The sequence below is a fragment of the Lepisosteus platostomus genome, chromosome 5 (assembly GCF_059453375.1).
Source record: "Lepisosteus platostomus isolate fLepPlt1 chromosome 5, fLepPlt1.hap1, whole genome shotgun sequence".
Taxonomy (NCBI): domain Eukaryota; kingdom Metazoa; phylum Chordata; class Actinopteri; order Semionotiformes; family Lepisosteidae; genus Lepisosteus; species Lepisosteus platostomus.
The window spans coordinates 65,424,269-65,446,553 of record NC_142615.1 but is presented as its reverse complement, the minus strand read 5'-3'; the positions used below and the strand labels follow the sequence as shown (position 1 = coordinate 65,446,553).

The 22,285-nt window shown below is 52.2% G+C and overlaps 16 non-coding genes and 10 pseudogenes across 16 annotated transcripts; all 26 read left to right on the top strand.

Annotated features, from left to right (window-relative positions):
• Positions 1-120: 120 nt before the first annotated feature.
• LOC148671423 (5S ribosomal RNA) lies at positions 121-239 on the top strand (annotated as a pseudogene).
• A 537-nt stretch (positions 240-776) lies between these two features.
• On the top strand, positions 777-895 carry LOC148671422 (5S ribosomal RNA; annotated as a pseudogene).
• Positions 896-1,432: 537 nt separating this feature from the next.
• LOC148671421 (5S ribosomal RNA) lies at positions 1,433-1,551 on the top strand (annotated as a pseudogene).
• Positions 1,552-2,092: 541 nt separating this feature from the next.
• LOC148671420 (5S ribosomal RNA) lies at positions 2,093-2,211 on the top strand. Its single transcript, XR_015938061.1, has one exon. It is a non-coding gene; the product is annotated as a 5S ribosomal RNA (ribosomal RNA).
• Positions 2,212-2,748: 537 nt separating this feature from the next.
• LOC148671419 (5S ribosomal RNA) lies at positions 2,749-2,867 on the top strand. Its single transcript, XR_015937948.1, has one exon. It is a non-coding gene; the product is annotated as a 5S ribosomal RNA (ribosomal RNA).
• Positions 2,868-3,404: 537 nt separating this feature from the next.
• LOC148671418 (5S ribosomal RNA) lies at positions 3,405-3,523 on the top strand. Its single transcript, XR_015938814.1, has one exon. It is a non-coding gene; the product is annotated as a 5S ribosomal RNA (ribosomal RNA).
• A 537-nt stretch (positions 3,524-4,060) lies between these two features.
• Positions 4,061-4,179, top strand: LOC148671417 (5S ribosomal RNA). The gene has a single exon (XR_015938813.1). It is a non-coding gene; the product is annotated as a 5S ribosomal RNA (ribosomal RNA).
• Positions 4,180-4,716: 537 nt separating this feature from the next.
• On the top strand, positions 4,717-4,835 carry LOC148671416 (5S ribosomal RNA). The gene has a single exon (XR_015937947.1). It is a non-coding gene; the product is annotated as a 5S ribosomal RNA (ribosomal RNA).
• A 537-nt stretch (positions 4,836-5,372) lies between these two features.
• Positions 5,373-5,491, top strand: LOC148671415 (5S ribosomal RNA). Its single transcript, XR_015939151.1, has one exon. It is a non-coding gene; the product is annotated as a 5S ribosomal RNA (ribosomal RNA).
• A 537-nt stretch (positions 5,492-6,028) lies between these two features.
• LOC148671414 (5S ribosomal RNA) lies at positions 6,029-6,147 on the top strand. The gene has a single exon (XR_015938812.1). It is a non-coding gene; the product is annotated as a 5S ribosomal RNA (ribosomal RNA).
• Positions 6,148-6,684: 537 nt separating this feature from the next.
• Positions 6,685-6,803, top strand: LOC148671413 (5S ribosomal RNA; annotated as a pseudogene).
• Positions 6,804-7,340: 537 nt separating this feature from the next.
• On the top strand, positions 7,341-7,459 carry LOC148671412 (5S ribosomal RNA). The gene has a single exon (XR_015937945.1). It is a non-coding gene; the product is annotated as a 5S ribosomal RNA (ribosomal RNA).
• Positions 7,460-7,996: 537 nt separating this feature from the next.
• On the top strand, positions 7,997-8,115 carry LOC148671411 (5S ribosomal RNA). Its single transcript, XR_015938811.1, has one exon. It is a non-coding gene; the product is annotated as a 5S ribosomal RNA (ribosomal RNA).
• A 537-nt stretch (positions 8,116-8,652) lies between these two features.
• LOC148671410 (5S ribosomal RNA) lies at positions 8,653-8,771 on the top strand. Its single transcript, XR_015937944.1, has one exon. It is a non-coding gene; the product is annotated as a 5S ribosomal RNA (ribosomal RNA).
• Positions 8,772-9,308: 537 nt separating this feature from the next.
• LOC148671409 (5S ribosomal RNA) lies at positions 9,309-9,427 on the top strand. Its single transcript, XR_015938810.1, has one exon. It is a non-coding gene; the product is annotated as a 5S ribosomal RNA (ribosomal RNA).
• A 537-nt stretch (positions 9,428-9,964) lies between these two features.
• LOC148671408 (5S ribosomal RNA) lies at positions 9,965-10,083 on the top strand. The gene has a single exon (XR_015938710.1). It is a non-coding gene; the product is annotated as a 5S ribosomal RNA (ribosomal RNA).
• Positions 10,084-10,620: 537 nt separating this feature from the next.
• LOC148671407 (5S ribosomal RNA) lies at positions 10,621-10,739 on the top strand. The gene has a single exon (XR_015937943.1). It is a non-coding gene; the product is annotated as a 5S ribosomal RNA (ribosomal RNA).
• A 537-nt stretch (positions 10,740-11,276) lies between these two features.
• LOC148671406 (5S ribosomal RNA) lies at positions 11,277-11,395 on the top strand. The gene has a single exon (XR_015938809.1). It is a non-coding gene; the product is annotated as a 5S ribosomal RNA (ribosomal RNA).
• A 537-nt stretch (positions 11,396-11,932) lies between these two features.
• LOC148671405 (5S ribosomal RNA) lies at positions 11,933-12,051 on the top strand. The gene has a single exon (XR_015938807.1). It is a non-coding gene; the product is annotated as a 5S ribosomal RNA (ribosomal RNA).
• Positions 12,052-12,588: 537 nt separating this feature from the next.
• LOC148671404 (5S ribosomal RNA) lies at positions 12,589-12,707 on the top strand (annotated as a pseudogene).
• Positions 12,708-13,244: 537 nt separating this feature from the next.
• On the top strand, positions 13,245-13,363 carry LOC148671403 (5S ribosomal RNA; annotated as a pseudogene).
• A 537-nt stretch (positions 13,364-13,900) lies between these two features.
• On the top strand, positions 13,901-14,019 carry LOC148671402 (5S ribosomal RNA; annotated as a pseudogene).
• A 537-nt stretch (positions 14,020-14,556) lies between these two features.
• LOC148671401 (5S ribosomal RNA) lies at positions 14,557-14,675 on the top strand. The gene has a single exon (XR_015938773.1). It is a non-coding gene; the product is annotated as a 5S ribosomal RNA (ribosomal RNA).
• A 537-nt stretch (positions 14,676-15,212) lies between these two features.
• On the top strand, positions 15,213-15,331 carry LOC148671400 (5S ribosomal RNA; annotated as a pseudogene).
• A 537-nt stretch (positions 15,332-15,868) lies between these two features.
• Positions 15,869-15,987, top strand: LOC148671399 (5S ribosomal RNA; annotated as a pseudogene).
• Positions 15,988-16,521: 534 nt separating this feature from the next.
• On the top strand, positions 16,522-16,637 carry LOC148671398 (5S ribosomal RNA; annotated as a pseudogene).
• Positions 16,638-22,285: the final 5,648 nt, after the last annotated feature.

The window sequence follows — 22,285 nt, the reverse complement described above, 5'->3', positions numbered from 1 at the left end:
AGGCAGTGAAGAGAGAGAACGTGGGAAGAAGAGAAAAACGCAAGGGAAAAAAAGCAGCGTCGTAAAAGAGGTGACGGAGCTGTCCTCTCAATAAGAAGGGTGCCAGCGAGCCTTGCTCTCGCTTACGTCCACACCCCCTTGAGCACGCCTGATCTCGTCTGATCTCGGAAGCTAAACAGGGATGGGCCTGGTTAGTACTTGGATGGGAGACCGCCTGGGAATACCAGGTGCTGTAAGCTTTTAAGCGCAGGAGGCGCCCTTTCCCCGCTCGCTCGCTCATTCCCCTGTTCACACGTGCAGTGCGGCTTGTCCGTCTGTTTATTTGTCAGCTTTGGCGAGACGCGGGTGCTTGTGTATTAGCGTGAGCGTTTTTTATTCTGATCAGGAACAGTTTTACAAGTCCGCAAAGGATCGAGGAAAGGTTTATCGCCAGCTGAAAAGAGACACAGCGCTTCGGCTGTGGAGACTTGTTCGGCTGGCGTTCGGAGAGTCGCGTTTTTCAGAATTGTATTGAGATCGTTTTACACAGAGCTCAGATGTCAAAGCACAGCAGCAGCTCTCCACAGCGATCCTCTATAGCGCCCTTTCTCCCGCAGCTCCGTCCTCATTGGAAGGAAGCAAGAGTGAAAGGCTGAAGTGAAATAGAGCGGGGACGAAGGCAGTGAAGAGAGAGAACGTGGGAAGAAGAGAAAAACGCAAGGGAAAAAAAGCAGCGTCGTAAAAGAGGTGACGGAGCTGTCCTCTCAATAAGAAGGGTGCCAGCGAGCCTTGCTCTCGCTTACGGCCACACCCCCTTGAGCACGCCTGAACTCGTCTGATCTCGGAAGCTAAACAGGGATGGGTCTGGTTAGTACTTGGATGGGAGACCGCCTGGGAATACCAGGTGCTGTAAGCTTTTAGGTGAAGGAGGCGCCCTATCCCCGCTCGCTCGCTCATTCCCCTGTTCACACGTGCAGTGCGGCTTGTCCGTCTGTTTATTTGTCAGCTTTGGCGAGACACGGGTGCTTGTGTATTAGCGTGAGCGTTTTTTATTCTGATCAGGAACAGTTTTACAAGTCCGCAAAGGATCGAGGAAAGGTTTATCGCCAGCTGAAAAGAGACACAGCGCTTCGGCTGTGGAGACTTGTTCGGCTGGCGTTCGGAGAGTCGCGTTTTTCAGAATTGTATTGAGATCGTTTTACACAGAGCTCAGATGTCAAAGCACAGCAGCAGCTCTCCACAGCGATCCTCTATAGCGCCCTTTCTCCCGCAGCTCCGTCCTCATTGGAAGGAAGCAAGAGTGAAAGGCTGAAGTGAAATAGAGCGGGGACGAAGGCAGTGAAGAGAGAGAACGTGGGAAGAAGAGAAAAACGCAAGGGAAAAAAAGCAGCGTCGTAAAAGAGGTGACGGAGCTGTCCTCTCAATAAGAAGGGTGCCAGCGAGCCTTGCTCTCGCTTACGGCCACACCCCCTTGAGCACGCCTGATCTCGTCTCATCTCGGAAGCTAAACAGGGATGGGCCTGGTTAGTACTTGGATGGGAGACCGCCTGGGAATACCAGGTGCTGTAAGCTTTTAAGCGCAGGAGGCGCCCTATCCCCGCTCGCTCGCTCGCTCATTCCCCTGTTCACACGTGCAGTGCGGCTTGTCCGTCTGTTTATTTGTCAGCTTTGGCGAGACACGGGTGCTTGTGTATTAGCGTGAGCGTTTTTTATTCTGATCAGGAACAGTTTTACAAGTCCGCAAAGGATCGAGGAAAGGTTTATCGCCAGCTGAAAAGAGACACAGCGTTTCGGCTGTGGAGAGTTGTTCGGCTGGCGTTCGGAGAGTCGCGTTTTTCAGAATTGTATTGAGATCGTTTTCAACAGAGCTCAGATGTCAAAGCACAGCAGCAGCTCTCCACAGCGATCCTCTATAGCGCCCTTTCTCCCGCAGCTCCGTCCTCATTGGAAGGAAGCAAGAGTGAAAGGCTGAAGTGAAATAGAGCGGGGACGAAGGCAGTGAAGAGAGAGAACGTGGGAAGAAGAGAAAAACGCAAGGGAAAAAAAGCAGCGTCGTAAAAGAGGTGACGGAGCTGTCCTCTCAATAAGAAGGGTGCCAGCGAGCCTTGCTCTCGCTTATGGCCACACCCCCTTGAGCACGCCTGATCTCGTCTGATCTCAGAAGCTAAACAGGGATGGGCCTGGTTAGTACTTGAATGGGAGACCGCCTGGGAATACCAGGTGCTGTAAGCTTTTAAGCGCAGGAGGCGCCCTATCCCCGCTCGCTCGCTCATTCCCCTGTTCACACGTGCAGTGCGGCTTGTCCGTCTGTTTATTTGTCAGCTTTGGCGAGACACGGGTGCTTGTGTATTAGCGTGAGCGTTTTTTATTCTGATCAGGAACAGTTTTACAAGTCCGCAAAGGATCGAGGAAAGGTTTATCGCCAGCTGAAAAGAGACACAGCGCTTCGGCTGTGGAGACTTGTTCGGCTGGCGTTCGGAGAGTCGCGTTTTTCAGAATTGTATTGAGATCGTTTTCCACAGAGCTCAGATGTCAAAGCACAGCAGCAGCTCTCCACAGCGATCCTCTATAGCGCCCTTTCTCCCGCAGCTCCGTCCTCATTGGAAGGAAGCAAGAGTAAAAGGCTGAAGTGAAATAGAGCGGGGACGAAGGCAGTGAAGAGAGAGAACGTGGGAAGAAGAGAAAAACGCAAGGGAAAAAAAGCAGCGTCGTAAAAGAGGTGACGGAGCTGTCCTCTCAATAAGAAGGGTGCCAGCGAGCCTTGCTCTCGCTTACGGCCACACCCCCTTGAGCACGCCTGATCTCGTCTGATCTCGGAAGCTAAACAGGGATGGGCCTGGTTAGTACTTGGATGGGAGACCGCCTGGGAATACCAGGTGCTGTAAGCTTTTAAGCGCAGGAGGCGCCCTATCCCCGCTCGCTCGCTCATTCCCCTGTTCACACGTGCAGTGCGGCTTGTCCGTCTGTTTATTTGTCAGCTTTGGCGAGACACGGGTGCTTGTGTATTAGCGTGAGCGTTTTTTATTCTGATCAGGTACAGTTTTACAAGTCCGCATAGGATCGAGGAAAGGTTTATCGCCAGCTGAAAAGAGACACAGCGCTTCGGCTGTGGAGACTTGTTCGGCTGGCGTTCGGAGAGTCGCGTTTTTCAGAATTGTATTGAGATCGTTTTCCACAGAGCTCAGATGTCAAAGCACAGCAGCAGCTCTCCACAGCGATCCTCTATAGCGCCCTTTCTCCCGCAGCTCCGTCCTCATTGGAAGGAAGCAAGAGTGAAAGGCTGAAGTGAAATAGAGCGGGGACGAAGGCAGTGAAGAGAGAGAACGTGGGAAGAAGAGAAAAACGCAAGGGAAAAAAAGCAGCGTCGTAAAAGAGGTGACGGAGCTGTCCTCTCAATAAGAAGGGTGCCAGCGAGCCTTGCTCTCGCTTACGGCCACACCCCCTTGAGCACGCCTGATCTCGTCTGATCTCAGAAGCTAAACAGGGATGGGCCTGGTTAGTACTTGGATGGGAGACCGCCTGGGAATACCAGGTGCTGTAAGCTTTTAAGCGCAGGAGGCGCCCTATCCCCGCTCGCTCGCTCATTCCCCTGTTCACACGTGCAGTGCGGCTTGTCCGTCTGTTTATTTGTCAGCGTTGGCGAGACAAGGGTGCTTGTGTATTAGCGTGAGCGTTTTTTATTCTGATCAGGAACAGTTTTACAAGTCCGCAAAGGATCGAGGAAAGGTTTATCGCCAGCTGAAAAGAGACACAGCGCTTCGGCTGTGGAGACTTGTTCGGCTGGCGTTCGGAGAGTCGCGTTTTTCAGAATTGTATTGAGATCGTTTTCCACAGAGCTCAGATGTCAAAGCACAGCAGCAGCTCTCCACAGCGATCCTCTATAGCGCCCTTTCTCCCGCAGCTCCGTCCTCATTGGAAGGAAGTAAGAGTGAAAGGCTGAAGTGAAATAGAGCGGGGACGAAGGCAGTGAAGAGAGAGAACGTGGGAAGAAGAGAAAAACGCAAGGGAAAAAAAGCAGCGTCGTAAAAGAGGTGACGGAGCTGTCCTCTCAATAAGAAGGGTGCCAGCGAGCCTTGCTCTCGCTTACGGCCACACCCCCTTGAGCACGCCTGATCTCGTCTGATCTCAGAAGCTAAACAGGGATGGGCCTGGTTAGTACTTGGATGGGAGACCGCCTGGGAATACCAGGTGCTGTAAGCTTTTAAGCGCAGGAGGCGCCCTATCCCCGCTCGCTCGCTCATTCCCCTGTTCACACGTGCAGTGCGGCTTGTCCGTCTGTTTATTTGTCAGCGTTGGCGAGACAAGGGTGCTTGTGTATTAGCGTGAGCGTTTTTTATTCTGATCAGGAACAGTTTTACAAGTCCGCAAAGGATCGAGGAAAGGTTTATCGCCAGCTGAAAAGAGACACAGCGCTTCGGCTGTGGAGACTTGTTCGGCTGGCGTTCGGAGAGTCGCGTTTTTCAGAATTGTATTGAGATCGTTTTCCACAGAGCTCAGATGTCAAAGCACAGCAGCAGCTCTCCACAGCGATCCTCTATAGCGCCCTTTCTCCCGCAGCTCCGTCCTCATTGGAAGGAAGCAAGAGTGAAAGGCTGAAGTGAAAAAGAGCGGGGACGAAGGCAGTGAAGAGAGAGAACGTGGGAAGAAGAGAAAAACGCAAGGGAAAAAAAGCAGCGTCGTAAAAGAGGTGACGGAGCTGTCCTCTCAATAAGAAGGGTGCCAGCGAGCCTTGCTCTCGCTTACGGCCACACCCCCTTGAGCACGCCTGATCTCGTCTGATCTCGGAAGCTAAACAGGGATGGGCCTGGTTAGTACTTGGATGGGAGACCGCCTGGGAATACCAGGTGCTGTAAGCTTTTAAGCGCAGGAGGCGCCCTATCCCCGCTCGCTCGCTCATTCCCCTGTTCACACGTGCAGTGCGGCTTGTCCGTCTGTTTATTTGTCAGCTTTGGCGAGACACGGGTGCTTGTGTATTAGCGTGAGCGTTTTTTATTCTGATCAGGTACAGTTTTACAAGTCCGCATAGGATCGAGGAAAGGTTTATCGCCAGCTGAAAAGAGACACAGCGCTTCGGCTGTGGAGACTTGTTCGGCTGGCGATCGGAGAGTCGCGTTTTTCAGAATTGTATTGAGATCGTTTTCCACAGAGCTCAGATGTCAAAGCACAGCAGCAGCTCTCCACAGCGATCCTCTATAGCGCCCTTTCTCCCGCAGCTCCGTCCTCATTGGAAGGAAGCAAGAGTGAAAGGCTGAAGTGAAATAGAGCGGGGACGAAGGCAGTGAAGAGAGAGAACGTGGGAAGAAGAGAAAAACGCAAGGGAAAAAAAGCAGCGTCGTAAAAGAGGTGACGGAGCTGTCCTCTCAATAAGAAGGGTGCCAGCGAGCCTTGCTCTCGCTTACGGCCACACCCCCTTGAGCACGCCTGATCTCGTCTGATCTCAGAAGCTAAACAGGGATGGGCCTGGTTAGTACTTGGATGGGAGACCGCCTGGGAGTACCAGGTGCTGTAAGCTTTTAAGCGCAGGAGGCGCCCTATCCCCGCTCGCTCGCTCATTCCCCTGTTCACACGTGCAGTGCGGCTTGTCCGTCTGTTTATTTGTCAGCGTTGGCGAGACAAGGGTGCTTGTGTATTAGCGTGAGCGTTTTTTATTCTGATCAGGAACAGTTTTACAAGTCCGCAAAGGATCGAGGAAAGGTTTATCGCCAGCTGAAAAGAGACACAGCGCTTCGGCTGTGGAGACTTGTTCGGCTGGCGTTCGGAGAGTCGCGTTTTTCAGAATTGTATAGAGATCGTTTTCCACAGAGCTCAGATGTCAAAGCACAGCAGCAGCTCTCCACAGCGATCCTCTATAGCGCCCTTTCTCCCGCAGCTCCGTCCTCATTGGAAGGAAGCAAGAGTGAAAGGCTGAAGTGAAATAGAGCGGGGACGAAGGCAGTGAAGAGAGAGAACGTGGGAAGAAGAGAAAAACGCAAGGGAAAAAAAGCAGCGTCGTAAAAGAGGTGACGGAGCTGTCCTCTCAATAAGAAGGGTGCCAGCGAGCCTTGCTCTCGCTTACGGCCACACCCCCTTGAGCACGCCTGATCTCGTCTGATCTCAGAAGCTAAACAGGGATGGGCCTGGTTAGTACTTGGATGGGAGACCGCCTGGGAATACCAGGTGCTGTAAGCTTTTAAGCGCAGGAGGCGCCCTATCCCCGCTCGCTCGCTCATTCCCCTGTTCACACGTGCAGTGCGGCTTGTCCGTCTGTTTATTTGTCAGCGTTGGCGAGACAAGGGTGCTTGTGTATTAGCGTGAGCGTTTTTTATTCTGATCAGGAACAGATTTACAAGTCCGCAAAGGATCGAGGAAAGGTTTATCGCCAGCTGAAAAGAGACACAGCGCTTCGGCTGTGGAGACTTGTTCGGCTGGCGTTCGGAGAGTCGCGTTTTTCAGAATTGTATTGAGATCGTTTTCCACAGAGCTCAGATGTCAAAGCACAGCAGCAGCTCTCCACAGCGATCCTCTATAGCGCCCTTTCTCCCGCAGCTCCGTCCTCATTGGAAGGAAGCAAGAGTGAATGGCTGAAGTGAAATAGAGCGGGGACGAAGGCAGTGAAGAGAGAGAACGTGGGAAGAAGAGAAAAACGCAAGGGAAAAAAAGCAGCGTCGTAAAAGAGGTGACGGAGCTGTCCTCTCAATAAGAAGGGTGCCAGCGAGCCGTGCTCTCGCTTACGGCCACACCCCCTTGAGCACTCCTGATCTCGTCTGATCTCGGAAGTTAAACAGGGATGGGCCTGGTTAGTACTTGGATGCGAGACCGCCTGGGAATACCAGGTGCTGTAAGCTTTTAAGCGCAGGAGGCGCCCTATCCCCGCTCGCTCGCTCATTCCCCTGTTCACACGTGCAGTGCGGCTTGTCCGTCTGTTTATTTGTCAGCTTTGGCGAGACACGGGTGCTTGTGTATTAGCGTGAGCGTTTTTTATTCTGATCAGGAACAGTTTTACAAGTCCGCAAAGGATCGAGGAAAGGTTTATCGCCAGCTGAAAAGAGACACAGCGCTTCGGCTGTGGAGACTTGTTCGGCTGGCGTTCGGAGAGTCGCGTTTTTCAGAATTGTATTGAGATCGTTTTCCACAGAGCTCAGATGTCAAAGCACAGCAGCAGCTCTCCACAGCGATCCTCTATAGCGCCCTTTCTCCCGCAGCTCCGTCCTCATTGGAAGGAAGCAAGAGTGAAAGGCTGAAGTGAAATAGAGCGGGGACGAAGGCAGTGAAGAGAGAGAACGTGGGAAGAAGAGAAAAACGCAAGGGAAAAAAAGCAGCGTCATAAAAGAGGTGACGGAGCTGTCCTCTCAATAAGAAGGGTGCCAGCGAGCCTTGGTCTCGCTTACGGCCACACCCCCTTGAGCACGCCTGATCTCGTCTGATCTCGGAAGCTAAACAGGGATGGGCCTGGTTAGTACTTGGATGGGAGACCGCCTGGGAATACCAGGTGCTGTAAGCTTTTAAGCGCAGGAGGCGCCCTATCCCCGCTCGCTCGCTCATTCCCCTGTTCACACGTGCAGTGCGGCTTGTCCGTCTGTTTATTTGTCAGCTTTGGCGAGACACGGGTGCTTGTGTATTAGCGTGAGCGTTTTTTATTCTGATCAGGTACAGTTTTACAAGTCCGCATAGGATCGAGGAAAGGTTTATCGCCAGCTGAAAAGAGACACAGCGCTTCGGCTGTGGAGACTTGTTCGGCTGGCGTTCGGAGAGTCGCGTTTTTCAGAATTGTATTGAGATCGTTTTCCACAGAGCTCAGATGTCAAAGCACAGCAGCAGCTCTCCACAGCGATCCTCTATAGCGCCCTTTCTCCCGCAGCTCCGTCCTCATTGGAAGGAAGCAAGAGTGAAAGGCTGAAGTGAAATAGAGCGGGGACGAAGGCAGTGAAGAGAGAGAACGTGGGAAGAAGAGAAAAACGCAAGGGAAAAAAAGCAGCGTCGTAAAAGAGGTGACGGAGCTGTCCTCTCAATAAGAAGGGTGCCAGCGAGCCTTGCTCTCGCTTACGGCCACACCCCCTTGAGCACGCCTGATCTCGTCTGATCTCAGAAGCTAAACAGGGATGGGCCTGGTTAGTACTTGGATGGGAGACCGCCTGGGAATACCAGGTGCTGTAAGCTTTTAAGCGCAGGAGGCGCCCTATCCCCGCTCGCTCGCTCATTCCCCTGTTCACACGTGCAGTGCGGCTTGTCCGTCTGTTTATTTGTCAGCGTTGGCGAGACAAGGGTGCTTGTGTATTAGCGTGAGCGTTTTTTATTCTGATCAGGAACAGTTTTACAAGTCCGCAAAGGATCGAGGAAAGGTTTATCGCCAGCTGAAAAGAGACACAGCGCTTCGGCTGTGGAGACTTGTTCGGCTGGCGTTCGGAGAGTCGCGTTTTTCAGAATTGTATTGAGATCGTTTTCCACAGAGCTCAGATGTCAAAGCACAGCAGCAGCTCTCCACAGCGATCCTCTATAGCGCCCTTTCTCCCGCAGCTCCGTCCTCATTGGAAGGAAGCAAGAGTGAAAGGCTGAAGTGAAATAGAGCGGGGACGAAGGCAGTGAAGAGAGAGAACGTGGGAAGAAGAGAAAAACGCAAGGGAAAAAAAGCAGCGTCATAAAAGAGGTGACGGAGCTGTCCTCTCAATAAGAAGGGTGCCAGCGAGCCTTGGTCTCGCTTACGGCCACACCCCCTTGAGCACGCCTGATCTCGTCTGATCTCGGAAGCTAAACAGGGATGGGCCTGGTTAGTACTTGGATGGGAGACCGCCTGGGAATACCAGGTGCTGTAAGCTTTTAAGCGCAGGAGGCGCCCTATCCCCGCTCGCTCGCTCATTCCCCTGTTCACACGTGCAGTGCGGCTTGTCCGTCTGTTTATTTGTCAGCTTTGGCGAGACACGGGTGCTTGTGTATTAGCGTGAGCGTTTTTTATTCTGATCAGGTACAGTTTTACAAGTCCGCATAGGATCGAGGAAAGGTTTATCGCCAGCTGAAAAGAGACACAGCGCTTCGGCTGTGGAGACTTGTTCGGCTGGCGTTCGGAGAGTCGCGTTTTTCAGAATTGTATTGAGATCGTTTTCCACAGAGCTCAGATGTCAAAGCACAGCAGCAGCTCTCCACAGCGATCCTCTATAGCGCCCTTTCTCCCGCAGCTCCGTCCTCATTGGAAGGAAGCAAGAGTGAAAGGCTGAAGTGAAATAGAGCGGGGACGAAGGCAGTGAAGAGAGAGAACGTGGGAAGAAGAGAAAAACGCAAGGGAAAAAAAGCAGCGTCGTAAAAGAGGTGACGGAGCTGTCCTCTCAATAAGAAGGGTGCCAGCGAGCCTTGCTCTCGCTTACGGCCACACCCCCTTGAGCACGCCTGATCTCGTCTGATCTCAGAAGCTAAACAGGGATGGGCCTGGTTAGTACTTGGATGGGAGACCGCCTGGGAATACCAGGTGCTGTAAGCTTTTAAGCGCAGGAGGCGCCCTATCCCCGCTCGCTCGCTCATTCCCCTGTTCACACGTGCAGTGCGGCTTGTCCGTCTGTTTATTTGTCAGCGTTGGCGAGACAAGGGTGCTTGTGTATTAGCGTGAGCGTTTTTTATTCTGATCAGGAACAGTTTTACAAGTCCGCAAAGGATCGAGGAAAGGTTTATCGCCAGCTGAAAAGAGACACAGCGCTTCGGCTGTGGAGACTTGTTCGGCTGGCGTTCGGAGAGTCGCGTTTTTCAGAATTGTATTGAGATCGTTTTCCACAGAGCTCAGATGTCAAAGCACAGCAGCAGCTCTCCACAGCGATCCTCTATAGCGCCCTTTCTCCCGCAGCTCCGTCCTCATTGGAAGGAAGTAAGAGTGAAAGGCTGAAGTGAAATAGAGCGGGGACGAAGGCAGTGAAGAGAGAGAACGTGGGAAGAAGAGAAAAACGCAAGGGAAAAAAAGCAGCGTCGTAAAAGAGGTGACGGAGCTGTCCTCTCAATAAGAAGGGTGCCAGCGAGCCTTGCTCTCGCTTACGGCCACACCCCCTTGAGCACGCCTGATCTCGTCTGATCTCAGAAGCTAAACAGGGATGGGCCTGGTTAGTACTTGGATGGGAGACCGCCTGGGAATACCAGGTGCCGTAAGCTTTTAAGCGCAGGAGGCGCCCTATCCCCGCTCGCTCGCTCATTCCCCTGTTCACACGTGCAGTGCGGCTTGTCCGTCTGTTTATTTGTCAGCGTTGGCGAGACAAGGGTGCTTGTGTATTAGCGTGAGCGTTTTTTATTCTGATCAGGAACAGTTTTACAAGTCCGCAAAGGATCGAGGAAAGGTTTATCGCCAGCTGAAAAGAGACACAGCGCTTCGGCTGTGGAGACTTGTTCGGCTGGCGTTCGGAGAGTCGCGTTTTTCAGAATTGTATTGAGATCGTTTTCCACAGAGCTCAGATGTCAAAGCACAGCAGCAGCTCTCCACAGCGATCCTCTATAGCGCCCTTTCTCCCGCAGCTCCGTCCTCATTGGAAGGAAGCAAGAGTGAAAGGCTGAAGTGAAAAAGAGCGGGGACGAAGGCAGTGAAGAGAGAGAACGTGGGAAGAAGAGAAAAACGCAAGGGAAAAAAAGCAGCGTCGTAAAAGAGGTGACGGAGCTGTCCTCTCAATAAGAAGGGTGCCAGCGAGCCTTGCTCTCGCTTACGGCCACACCCCCTTGAGCACGCCTGATCTCGTCTGATCTCGGAAGCTAAACAGGGATGGGCCTGGTTAGTACTTGGATGGGAGACCGCCTGGGAATACCAGGTGCTGTAAGCTTTTAAGCGCAGGAGGCGCCCTATCCCCGCTCGCTCGCTCATTCCCCTGTTCACACGTGCAGTGCGGCTTGTCCGTCTGTTTATTTGTCAGCTTTGGCGAGACACGGGTGCTTGTGTATTAGCGTGAGCGTTTTTTATTCTGATCAGGTACAGTTTTACAAGTCCGCATAGGATCGAGGAAAGGTTTATCGCCAGCTGAAAAGAGACACAGCGCTTCGGCTGTGGAGACTTGCTCGGCTGGCGATCGGAGAGTCGCGTTTTTCAGAATTGTATTGAGATCGTTTTCCACAGAGCTCAGATGTCAAAGCACAGCAGCAGCTCTCCACAGCGATCCTCTATAGCGCCCTTTCTCCCGCAGCTCCGTCCTCATTGGAAGGAAGCAAGAGTGAAAGGCTGAAGTGAAATAGAGCGGGGACGAAGGCAGTGAAGAGAGAGAACGTGGGAAGAAGAGAAAAACGCAAGGGAAAAAAAGCAGCGTCGTAAAAGAGGTGACGGAGCTGTCCTCTCAATAAGAAGGGTGCCAGCGAGCCTTGCTCTCGCTTACGGCCACACCCCCTTGAGCACGCCTGATCTCGTCTGATCTCAGAAGCTAAACAGGGATGGGCCTGGTTAGTACTTGGATGGGAGACCGCCTGGGAATACCAGGTGCTGTAAGCTTTTAAGCGCAGGAGGCGCCCTATCCCCGCTCGCTCGCTCATTCCCCTGTTCACACGTGCAGTGCGGCTTGTCCGTCTGTTTATTTGTCAGCGTTGGCGAGACAAGGGTGCTTGTGTATTAGCGTGAGCGTTTTTTATTCTGATCAGGAACAGTTTTACAAGTCCGCAAAGGATCGAGGAAAGGTTTATCGCCAGCTGAAAAGAGACACAGCGCTTCGGCTGTGGAGACTTGTTCGGCTGGCGTTCGGAGAGTCGCGTTTTTCAGAATTGTATTGAGATCGTTTTCCACAGAGCTCAGATGTCAAAGCACAGCAGCAGCTCTCCACAGCGATCCTCTATAGCGCCCTTTCTCCCGCAGCTCCGTCCTCATTGGAAGGAAGCAAGAGTGAAAGGCTGAAGTGAAATAGAGCGGGGACGAAGGCAGTGAAGAGAGAGAACGTGGGAAGAAGAGAAAAACGCAAGGGAAAAAAAGCAGCGTCGTAAAAGAGGTGACGGAGCTGTCCTCTCAATAAGAAGGGTGCCAGCGAGCCTTGCTCTCGCTTACGGCCACACCCCCTTGAGCACGCCTGATCTCGTCTGATCTCAGAAGCTAAACAGGGATGGGCCTGGTTAGTACTTGGATGGGAGACCGCCTGGGAATACCAGGTGCTGTAAGCTTTTAAGCGCAGGAGGCGCCCTATCCCCGCTCGCTCGCTCATTCCCCTGTTCACACGTGCAGTGCGGCTTGTCCGTCTGTTTATTTGTCAGCGTTGGCGAGACAAGGGTGCTTGTGTATTAGCGTGAGCGTTTTTTATTCTGATCAGGAACAGATTTACAAGTCCGCAAAGGATCGAGGAAAGGTTTATCGCCAGCTGAAAAGAGACACAGCGCTTCGGCTGTGGAGACTTGTTCGGCTGGCGTTCGGAGAGTCGCGTTTTTCAGAATTGTATTGAGATCGTTTTCCACAGAGCTCAGATGTCAAAGCACAGCAGCAGCTCTCCACAGCGATCCTCTATAGCGCCCTTTCTCCCGCAGCTCCGTCCTCATTGGAAGGAAGCAAGAGTGAATGGCTGAAGTGAAATAGAGCGGGGACGAAGGCAGTGAAGAGAGAGAACGTGGGAAGAAGAGAAAAACGCAAGGGAAAAAAAGCAGCGTCGTAAAAGAGGTGACGGAGCTGTCCTCTCAATAAGAAGGGTGCCAGCGAGCCGTGCTCTCGCTTACGGCCACACCCCCTTGAGCACTCCTGATCTCGTCTGATCTCGGAAGCTAAACAGGGATGGGCCTGGTTAGTACTTGGATGCGAGACCGCCTGGGAATACCAGGTGCTGTAAGCTTTTAAGCGCAGGAGGCGCCCTATCCCCGCTCGCTCGCTCATTCCCCTGTTCACACGTGCAGTGCGGCTTGTCCGTCTGTTTATTTGTCAGCTTTGGCGAGACACGGGTGCTTGTGTATTAGCGTGAGCGTTTTTTATTCTGATCAGGAACAGTTTTACAAGTCCGCAAAGGATCGAGGAAAGGTTTATCGCCAGCTGAAAAGAGACACAGCGCTTCGGCTGTGGAGACTTGTTCGGCTGGCGTTCGGAGAGTCGCGTTTTTCAGAATTGTATTGAGATCGTTTTCCACAGAGCTCAGATGTCAAAGCACAGCAGCAGCTCTCCACAGCGATCCTCTATAGCGCCCTTTCTCCCGCAGCTCCGTCCTCATTGGAAGGAAGCAAGAGTGAAAGGCTGAAGTGAAATAGAGCGGGGACGAAGGCAGTGAAGAGAGAGAACGTGGGAAGAAGAGAAAAACGCAAGGGAAAAAAAGCAGCGTCATAAAAGAGGTGACGGAGCTGTCCTCTCAATAAGAAGGGTGCCAGCGAGCCTTGGTCTCGCTTACGGCCACACCCCCTTGAGCACGCCTGATCTCGTCTGATCTCGGAAGCTAAACAGGGATGTCCCTGGTTAGTACTTGGATGGGAGACCGCCTGGGAATACCAGGTGCTGTAAGCTTTTAAGCGCAGGAGGCGCCCTATCCCCGCTCGCTCGCTCATTCCCCTGTTCACACGTGCAGTGCGGCTTGTCCGTCTGTTTATTTGTCAGCTTTGGCGAGACACGGGTGCTTGTGTATTAGCGTGAGCGTTTTTTATTCTGATCAGGAACAGTTTTACAAGTCCGCAAAGGATCGAGGAAAGGTTTATCGCCAGCTGAAAAGAGACACAGCGCTTCGGCTGTGGAGACTTGTTCGGCTGGCGTTCGGAGAGTCGCGTTTTTCAGAATTGTACTGAGATCGTTTTCCACAGAGCTCAGATGTCAAAGCACAGCAGCAGCTCTCCACAGCGATCCTCTATAGCGCCCTTTCTCCCGCAGCTCCGTCCTCATTGGAAGGAAGCAAGAGTGAAAGGCTGAAGTGAAATAGAGCAGGGACGAAGGCAGTGAAGAGAGAGAACGTGGGAAGAAGAGAAAAACGCAAGGGAAAAAAAGCAGCGTCATAAAAGAGGTGACGGAGCTGTCCTCTCAATAAGAAGGGTGCCAGCGAGCCTTGCTCTCGCTTACGGCCACACCCCCTTGAGCACGCCTGAACTCGTCTGATCTCGTAAGCTAAACAGGGATGGGCCTGGTTAGTACTTGGATGGGAGACCGCCTGGGAATACCAGGTGCTGTAAGCTTTTAAGCGCAGGAGGCGCCCTATCCCCGCTCGCTCGCTCATTCCCCTGTTCACACGTGCAGTGCGGCTTGTCCGTCTGTTTATTTGTCAGCTTTGGCGAGACACGGGTGCTTGTGTATTAGCGTGAGCGTTTTTTATTCTGATCATGAACAGTTTAACAAGTCCGCAAAGGATCGAGGAAAGGTTTATCGCCAGCTGAAAAGAGACACAACGCTTCGGCTGTGGAGACTTGTTCGGCTGGCGTTCGGAGAGTCGCGTTTTTCAGAATTGTATTGAGATCGTTTTCAACAGAGCTCAGATGTCAAAGCACAGCAGCAGCTCTCCACAGCGATCTTCTATAGCGCCCTTTCTCCCGCAGCTCCGTCCTCATTGGAAGGAAGCAAGAGTGAAAGGCTGAAGTGAAATAGAGCGGGAACGAAGGCAGTGAAGAGAGAGAACGTGGGAAGAAGAGAAAAACGCAAGGGAAAAAAAGCAGCGTCGTAAAAGAGGTGACGGAGCTGTCCTCTCAATAAGAAGGGTGCCAGCGAGCCTTGCTCTCGCTTACGGCCACACCCCCTTGAGCACACCTGATCTCGTCTGATCTCGGAAGCTAAACAGGGATGGGCCTGGTTAGTACTTGGATGGGAGACCGCCTGGGAATACCAGGTGCTGTAAGCTTTTAAGCGCAGGAGGCGCCCTATCCCCGCTCGCTCGCTCATTCCCCTGTTCACACGTGCAGTGCGGCTTGTCCGTCTGTTTATTTGTCAGCTTTGGCGAGACACGGGTGCTTGTGTATTAGCGTGAGCGTTTTTTATTCTGATCAGGAACAGTTTTACAAGTCCGCAAAGGATCGAGGAAAGGTTTATCGCCAGCTGAAAAGAGACACAGCGCTTCGGCTGTGGAGACTTGTTCGGCTGGCGTTCGGAGAGTCGCGTTTTTCAGAATTGTATTGAGATCGTTTTCAACAGAGCTCAGATGTCAAAGCACAGCAGCAGCTCTCCACAGCGATCCTCTATAGCGCCCTTTCTCCCGCAGCTCCGTCCTCATTGGAAGGAAGCAAGAGTGAAAGGCTGAAGTGAAATAGAGCGGGGACGAAGGCAGTGAAGAGAGAGAACGTGGGAAGAAGAGAAAAACGCAAGGGAAAAAAAGCAGCGTCGTAAAAGAGGTGACGGAGCTGTCCTCTCAATAAGAAGGGTGCCAGCGAGCCTTGCTCTCGCTTACGGCCACACCCCCTTGAGCACGCCTGAACTCGTCTGATCTCGGAAGCTAAACAGGGATGGGCCTGGTTAGTACTTGGATGGGAGACCGCCTGGGAATACCAGGTGCTGTAAGCTTTTAAGCGCAGGAGGCGCCCTATCCCCGCTCGCTCGCTCATTCCCCTGTTCACACGTGCAGTGCGGCTTGTCCGTCTGTTTATTTGTCAGCTTTGGCGAGACACGGGTGCTTGTGTATTAGCGTGAGCGTTTTTTATTCTGATCATGAACAGTTTAACAAGTCCGCAAAGGATCGAGGAAAGGTTTATCGCCAGCTGAAAAGAGACACAGCGCTTCGGCTGTGGAGACTTGTTCGGCTGGCGTTCGGAGAGTCGCGTTTTTCAGAATTGTATTGAGATCGTTTTCCACAGAGCTCAGATGTCAAAGCACAGCAGCAGCTCTCCACAGCGATCCTCTATAGCGCCCTTTCTCCCGCAGCTCCGTCCTCATTGGAAGGAAGCAAAAGTGAAAGGCTGAAGTGAAATAGAGCGGGGACGAAGGCAGTGAAGAGAGAGAACGTGGGAAGAAGAGAAAAACGCAAGGGAAAAAAAGCAGCGTCGTAAAAGAGGTGACGGAGCTGTCCTCTCAATAAGAAGGGTGCCAGCGAGCCTTGCTCTCGCTTAAGGCCACACCCCCTTGAGCACGCCTGATCTCGTCTGATCTCGGAAGCTAAACAGGGATGGGCTTGGTTAGTACTTGGATGGGAGACCGCCTGGGAATACCAGGTGCTGTAAGCTTTTAAGCGCAGGAGGCGCCCTATCCCCGCTCGCTCGCTCATTCCCCTGTTCACACGTGCAGTGCGGCTTGTCCGTCTGTTTATTTGTCAGCTTTGGCGAGACACGGGTGCTTGTGTATTAGCGTGAGCGTTTTTTATTCTGATCATGAACAGTTTAACAAGTCCGCAAAGGATCGAGGAAAGGTTTATCGCCAGCTGAAAAGAGACACAGCGCTTCGGCTGTGGAGACTTGTTCGGCTGGCATTCGGGGAATCGTGTTTTTCAGAATTGTATTGAGATCGTTTTCCACAGAGCTCAGATGTCAGAGCACAGCAGCAGCTCTCCACAGCGATCCTCTATAGCGCCCTTTCTCCCGCAGCTCCGTCCTCATTGGAAGGAAGCAAGAGTGAAAGGCTGAAGTGAAATAGAGCGGGGACGAAGGCAGTGAAGAGAGAGAACGTGGGAAGAGAAAAACGCAAGGCAAAAAAAGCAGCGTCGTAAAAGAGGTGACGGAGCTGTCCTCTCAATAAGAAGGGTGCCAGCGAGCCTTGCTCTCGCTTACGGCCACACCCCCTTGAGCACGCCTGTTGTCTGATCTCGGAAGCTAAACAGGGATGGGCCTGGGTAGTACTTGGATGGGAGACCGCCTGGGAATACCAGGTGCTGTAAGCTTTTAAGCGCAGGAGGCGCCCTATCCCCGCGCGCTCGCTCATTCCCCTGTTCACACGTGCAGTGCGGCTTGTCCGTCTGTTTATTTGTCAGCTTTGGCGAGACACGGGTGCTTGTGTATTAGCGTGAGCGTTTTTTATTCTGATCATGAACAGTTTAACAAGTCCGCAAAGGATCGAGGAAAGGTTTATCGCCAGCTGAAAAGAGACACAGCGCTTCGGCTGTGGAGACTTTATTAATAAGGCCCCTCAGTAGTTGAGATCTCTGTTATTCCCATCTAGAAACATGCAATCAGCATGTTATTGCTGAAGCAATAGTCACAACATTATTCCACACCTGGGTGAGATGCGGGTTATGATGACAGTCATGCTTTCTACACCTTATACTGAGCTCAGAAATGGACCAAGCGGACATCTCACGAGCAGATCCCTCCGCGTATAAGAAAGGCAACTTGTCTCAGCAAAAATACAAAAAGGCAAAAACCCCACACTTGGAATGCAAACCTACCCTAAAAAGGAAACACGGTTTTAAAACGAACTTGATTTTCCCCTGGAGAAACCTTTTTATGGACACACATCGCATCTATTACACATGTAGAACTAAATATAAAGATAAAACTTAATATAAGAAGTCATGACATATCACACATGACGAAGTCTGGTCCAGAATAAACAGTTTACACTGACCCACCTTTATTTACCCTGGTCACTCACTTCTATTAACTGTTTAACTGGGTAACAAATTAATATTTGTTTCAATTTGGGATCTACACCTGGGAGCCCTGAAATGTTGGCCAGAGGGGAGAAGCTGATATTCAGACGTGAGAATATATTAAAATAAAGGATCTGATGTTGTTTTTCACCTGTCTAATCAAAGCTTGTTCAAAAATTATCTGATTATAGGACACACGAGTTTATAATCATACTCATTCCACTTTTTAACCCCGTATATATGCACAATATGAAACGTATATACACTAAATCTCACGTGTGACTCCCATAATATACATTTCTTTACGAAAATTAGGAACACTTACTACAATTATCAACCCCCCATGACGAGGCAATATTTCATACCTTTGTTTCTTTGTGGGTTCAAAGTTCTGTCCTGTCGTTTCACACGTAATGTTTTGGTAGTTATCTCAATTTTCCTTTGCAATTATCTCCAAGATCATCATCAACTTTTTGTAAAACGCTATGCACAACTGATATTTAAAGAAAGTCCTGTACCAAAACGTCTTCGTAGGGAAAGACAACTTTTTTTCCTTACGTTAGTCGCTACACGGTTACTCAAAAAATCCATTCACCGCCTTTAAAAAAAAAGTTTCGTTTTTTATTGTGGTTCACTGACATTTCTGTCACAATTCTGAGGGACCCCAAATAAAATTCACTTGCCGGTATAAAGACGCCGGCGAGGATAAGACAGGTATCGAGCCACCTGCGTATCTAGCGGACGTTTAAAATAAAAAAATGGCGTGTAATGTTGCGAAGGGCTACTGTTTTTTTTATAGTTTGTCGATTGTAAGGGACGTGGGCCGCGACAGAAATACTGGACGGGGTGGGAAAAGGTTTATTGATGGTTTATTGTACCGCAACGGTCACAATTGACTCACCAGCAAAGATGGCGCCGAGGCCACATCGGCTCCCTCCCGCCCTGCCTCGCACCGAAGCTCGAGCTGCGGAGCGCGACGCCAAACCGCCAGTCCACGGGCGCGGGCGCCGGACATAGACGTCATAAACCCTTCCGAGGCGCAGGAATTATAGATCACTGTAGATTCTTCTGGACCCGGGTTAGGGACAGTGTGCCCTCCGTGAGAGTCTTCTGAGGAAGCCAGTGTCTCATGGGTGTCCAGGCTTGGTACCATCTGTCCATCACAGGACACACAGACACACACACTCACACACCCTGGACAGGACACCAGTCCATCACAGGACATACACACACCCTAGATAGGACACCAGTCCCTCACAGGACACACACACACAACCTGGATAGGACACCAGTCCCTCACAGGACACTCAGACACACACACTCACACACCCTGGACAGGAACCAGTCCATCACATGACAAACACACATTCACTCACACACCCTGGACAGGACAGCACTCCATCATAGGACACACACACACCAGGGCCAGTTTTCCCAGAAGCCACTTAGCCCAAAAGCCTGTCTTTGGACCCGAAGAACACAGGGAGAACATGCAGACTCCACACAGACAGCCCCCCCCCCCCCGGGTCCAGACCCGAGCCCGGAGCCCCCCCGCGCTGAACCCCTCTGTACAGACGGCCGCACACAGCTCCGTTGTTCCCGATTCCCGAGGTGATCTGTTAAAAGAAGCCGGTGTGTTGCCTCCAGGTGACATTTCCTACTGGAGTCAGGCCAGGAGGCTCTTCTGTACACAGAAGGGGATGGGGGTGGGGAACAAGCCGCCCAGCCCTGTGGTTGAAGCCGATACCCCGGCTTCTCTCCAGACACAGCTGGGTGAGCTCCTCCAGTCAGTACAGGGGGCTCTACTGTACACAGAGGGTGGCGGGGGTGTGGAACAACTCCTTTGTTCGGGGCCTTGGGGCATTCTTGTTGTGAAAGGCGCTATATAAAAAAAACTGAATTGAAATTGAATCTTACAGGTTTGGGTTTTTCAGAGATCTTGTCAGAGATCTTGTCTGACGTGCCCGTTTCAAAAACGTAACGACACTCCTCACGTCCGAGCGCCGCCGGTCTGTGACGTAACGTATCCTTACACAACCATGACGGTTTCATCATGGACAGCACGAAAGCCCGAAAAGTGGTTGACGTTTTAATTTGGCAACGCCACGATGGATCCCAGTTTTTTTTTTTTATTTTGGAGGCCAAAAAGGACAAAAAAGGAAACGTCCGGAGTGGATCGATGGTCATCTCTGCGGTTGTTCTGATGTTCTGAAAAAACAAAACAAAAAAAAAAACGGCTCGCTTGCCCGGTCGTGTAGTGTTTCCACACCCCACGCAAATCAACTTCTCTTCACCCCCGGGGGCTCGTCGCCCGCAGCACCCCTCTCACGTGATAGGGGCTTCCCCCGGCTGTGACGTACTTACCCCACCTCCTTCGGCCAACGTCATACCGAAGGTCGCGCTTCGGGCCGCGGCGATGTTGACGGACTGTCTTGTAGTGTGAGAAGGGTTTAAATTTCGACTTAAGGAGTTGGCCATCGTTATATTTCGCGAGGTATCATACGGGGGGAAAAAGAACATTTATATTTATCAACCTACTAGTAATACTGGGTGGATGTCACGTTCCCCAAAGTTCAGTGCCTCTCTCTAATAAAGTAGAAACGTGACATTGAACTCCGTTCGAAACAGGAGAATTCACCAGGACACGATACAACTGACGTCCGGAAAAGAAAAAAAGAACTCCTATTCCCATTTGTAATGACCCCGTAGTGTTTTTCCCGGTGTGCGCTCATCTTTCGGAGACCCGTTTCTCTCTGGTGTTTTGCTGTTGGAATAAATGCCGAGGTGACCCTTCTGTGTGGAGTCTGCGTGTTCTCTCCAGCGGGTCGTTTCCTACACCGCAGGGGCTGATCGAACCGGGGTCTCCCAATCGTCACAGAAGTGTGTGTCATTTTGGGTGGTGGTGGGGGGGTGCATCAGGGATACTGCGCCCCGAGGGGATAACCTCTCACCTTACTCCGGACGAAGGGAGAAGACCTGTACCTTCACGAGTCCGGGTTGTGAAAACTTCTTCTGGCAGTTCAAAACGTTTCGAAGAGACTACAGCGCTACCCTGTTTTCCATTTCTATCGTGTATTATTATACAGTCATAAGTATCTGTACTGATCACAGATCCCCCTCTCACTACCAGGACTGAAGCCCAGTGCAGCACGAATAATAATAATAATAATGAATCCGTCTGGACTCTCCACTCAGAGCTCTTCCCAGGTCAGGGGGATCCCCTCCAGCCCCCCCAGTGTGCAGCCCCCACGTGGATGATGCTCCAGTCCGCTCAGCACACAGCAGCTCTCAGTGGGGAGGAGAGCAGAGGGATGGAGCCAGTTCAGAGAAGGGGGTGATAAGGAGGCCATGATGGGTCAAGACCAGGGGGGGAATCAGGCCAGGACACTGGGGTAACACCCCTACTCTTCTCCAGAGACACCCCGGGATTGTTAACGAGCACAGAGAGTCAGGACCTTGGTTTGACGTCTTATCCGAAGGACGGCGCCTGTTTACAGTCCAGTGTCCCCCGTCACTATACTGGGGCATCAGGACCCACACAGACCGCAGGGTGAAAGCGCCCCCTGCTGGCCCCACTCACACCTCTCCCAGCAGCAACCTCAGTTTTTCCCAGGAGTCTCCCCTCCAGGTACTGACCAGGCTTCTACCTGCTGGGCTCCAGTGGGGAGGGGGCTGCTAGCTGGGAGCTGCAGGGTGAGATGGCTGCTGGGTAAACGATGGCTAAAGAGCTTCCTAGGACACCCTGGAGTTCGTGGTCAACTTCCTTCTCTTCAGACGGAGGTGGCTTGAAATCTGTCTCGTTTCAAGGAGTATTGGACACGATGCCCCCCCTGCTTTAGCCCCGCTAACTGGTGGCACGCCGACAATGAGGGCTCTCGGCCTCAATCCATCAACCACAAACTCTCCGGGATGAAAGAGAAAGACAGACTCTGTTCGTTCGTTTCGGGGGGGGAGGGAAAAAACCAAAAGCTTTTTTTAAAAAACATTTTAATGATGCTTAACAAAAGAACAAAAATTACAATACAGATTAATGTCAAGGGACACACCCCCCCCCCCCCATCTTACGATCATCACAGGACCTTAAAATAATACTTAATAATACAAGGTCATGCAGACGATCTGAGGACTCAGGTGGAGATAATGTGAAAGTTTTCCACAGTCCAGTCTGGGGTCCCTCAGCTTCAGTCCAGACTGGGGTCTGGGGTCCCTCAGCTTCAGTCCAGACTGGGGTCCCTCAGCTTCAGTCCAGACTGGGGTCTGGGGTCCCTCAGCTTCAGTCCAGACCAGTCTGGGGCCCCTCAGCTCCAGTCCAGTCTGGTGTCCCTCAGCTCCAGTGCAGTCCAGTCTGGGGTCCCTCAGCTTCGGTCCAGCACAGTCTGGGGTCCCTCAGCTTCGGTCCAGCACAGACTGGGGTCCCTCAGCTTCGGTCCAGACTGGTGTCCCTCAGCTTCGGCCCAGCACAGACTGGGGTCCCTCAGCTTCGGTCCAGACTGGGGTCCCTCAGCTCCAGTGCAGTCCAGACTGGGGTCCCTCAGCTTCGGTCCAGCACAGACTGGGGTCTCTCAGCTTCGGTCCAGACTGGGGTCCCTCAGCTTCAGTCCAGCACAGTCTGGGGTCCCTTAGCTTTGGTCCAGTCCAGTCTGGGGTCCCTCAGCTTCGGTCCAGCACAGCCTGGGGCCCCTCAGCTCCAGTCCAGTCCAGTCTGGGGCCCCTCAGCTTTGGTCCAGCACAGTCTGGAGTCCCTCAGCTTCGGTCCAGCACAGACTGGGGTCCCTCAGCTTTGGCCCAGCACAGACTGGGGTCCCTCAGCTTTGGTCCAGCACAGACTGGGGTCCCTCAGCTTCGGTCCAGCACAGTCTGGGGTCCCTCAGCTCCAGTCCAGTGCAGTCTGGGGTCCCTCAGCTCCAGTCCAGTCCAGTCCAGTCCAGTCCTTGGTGGGG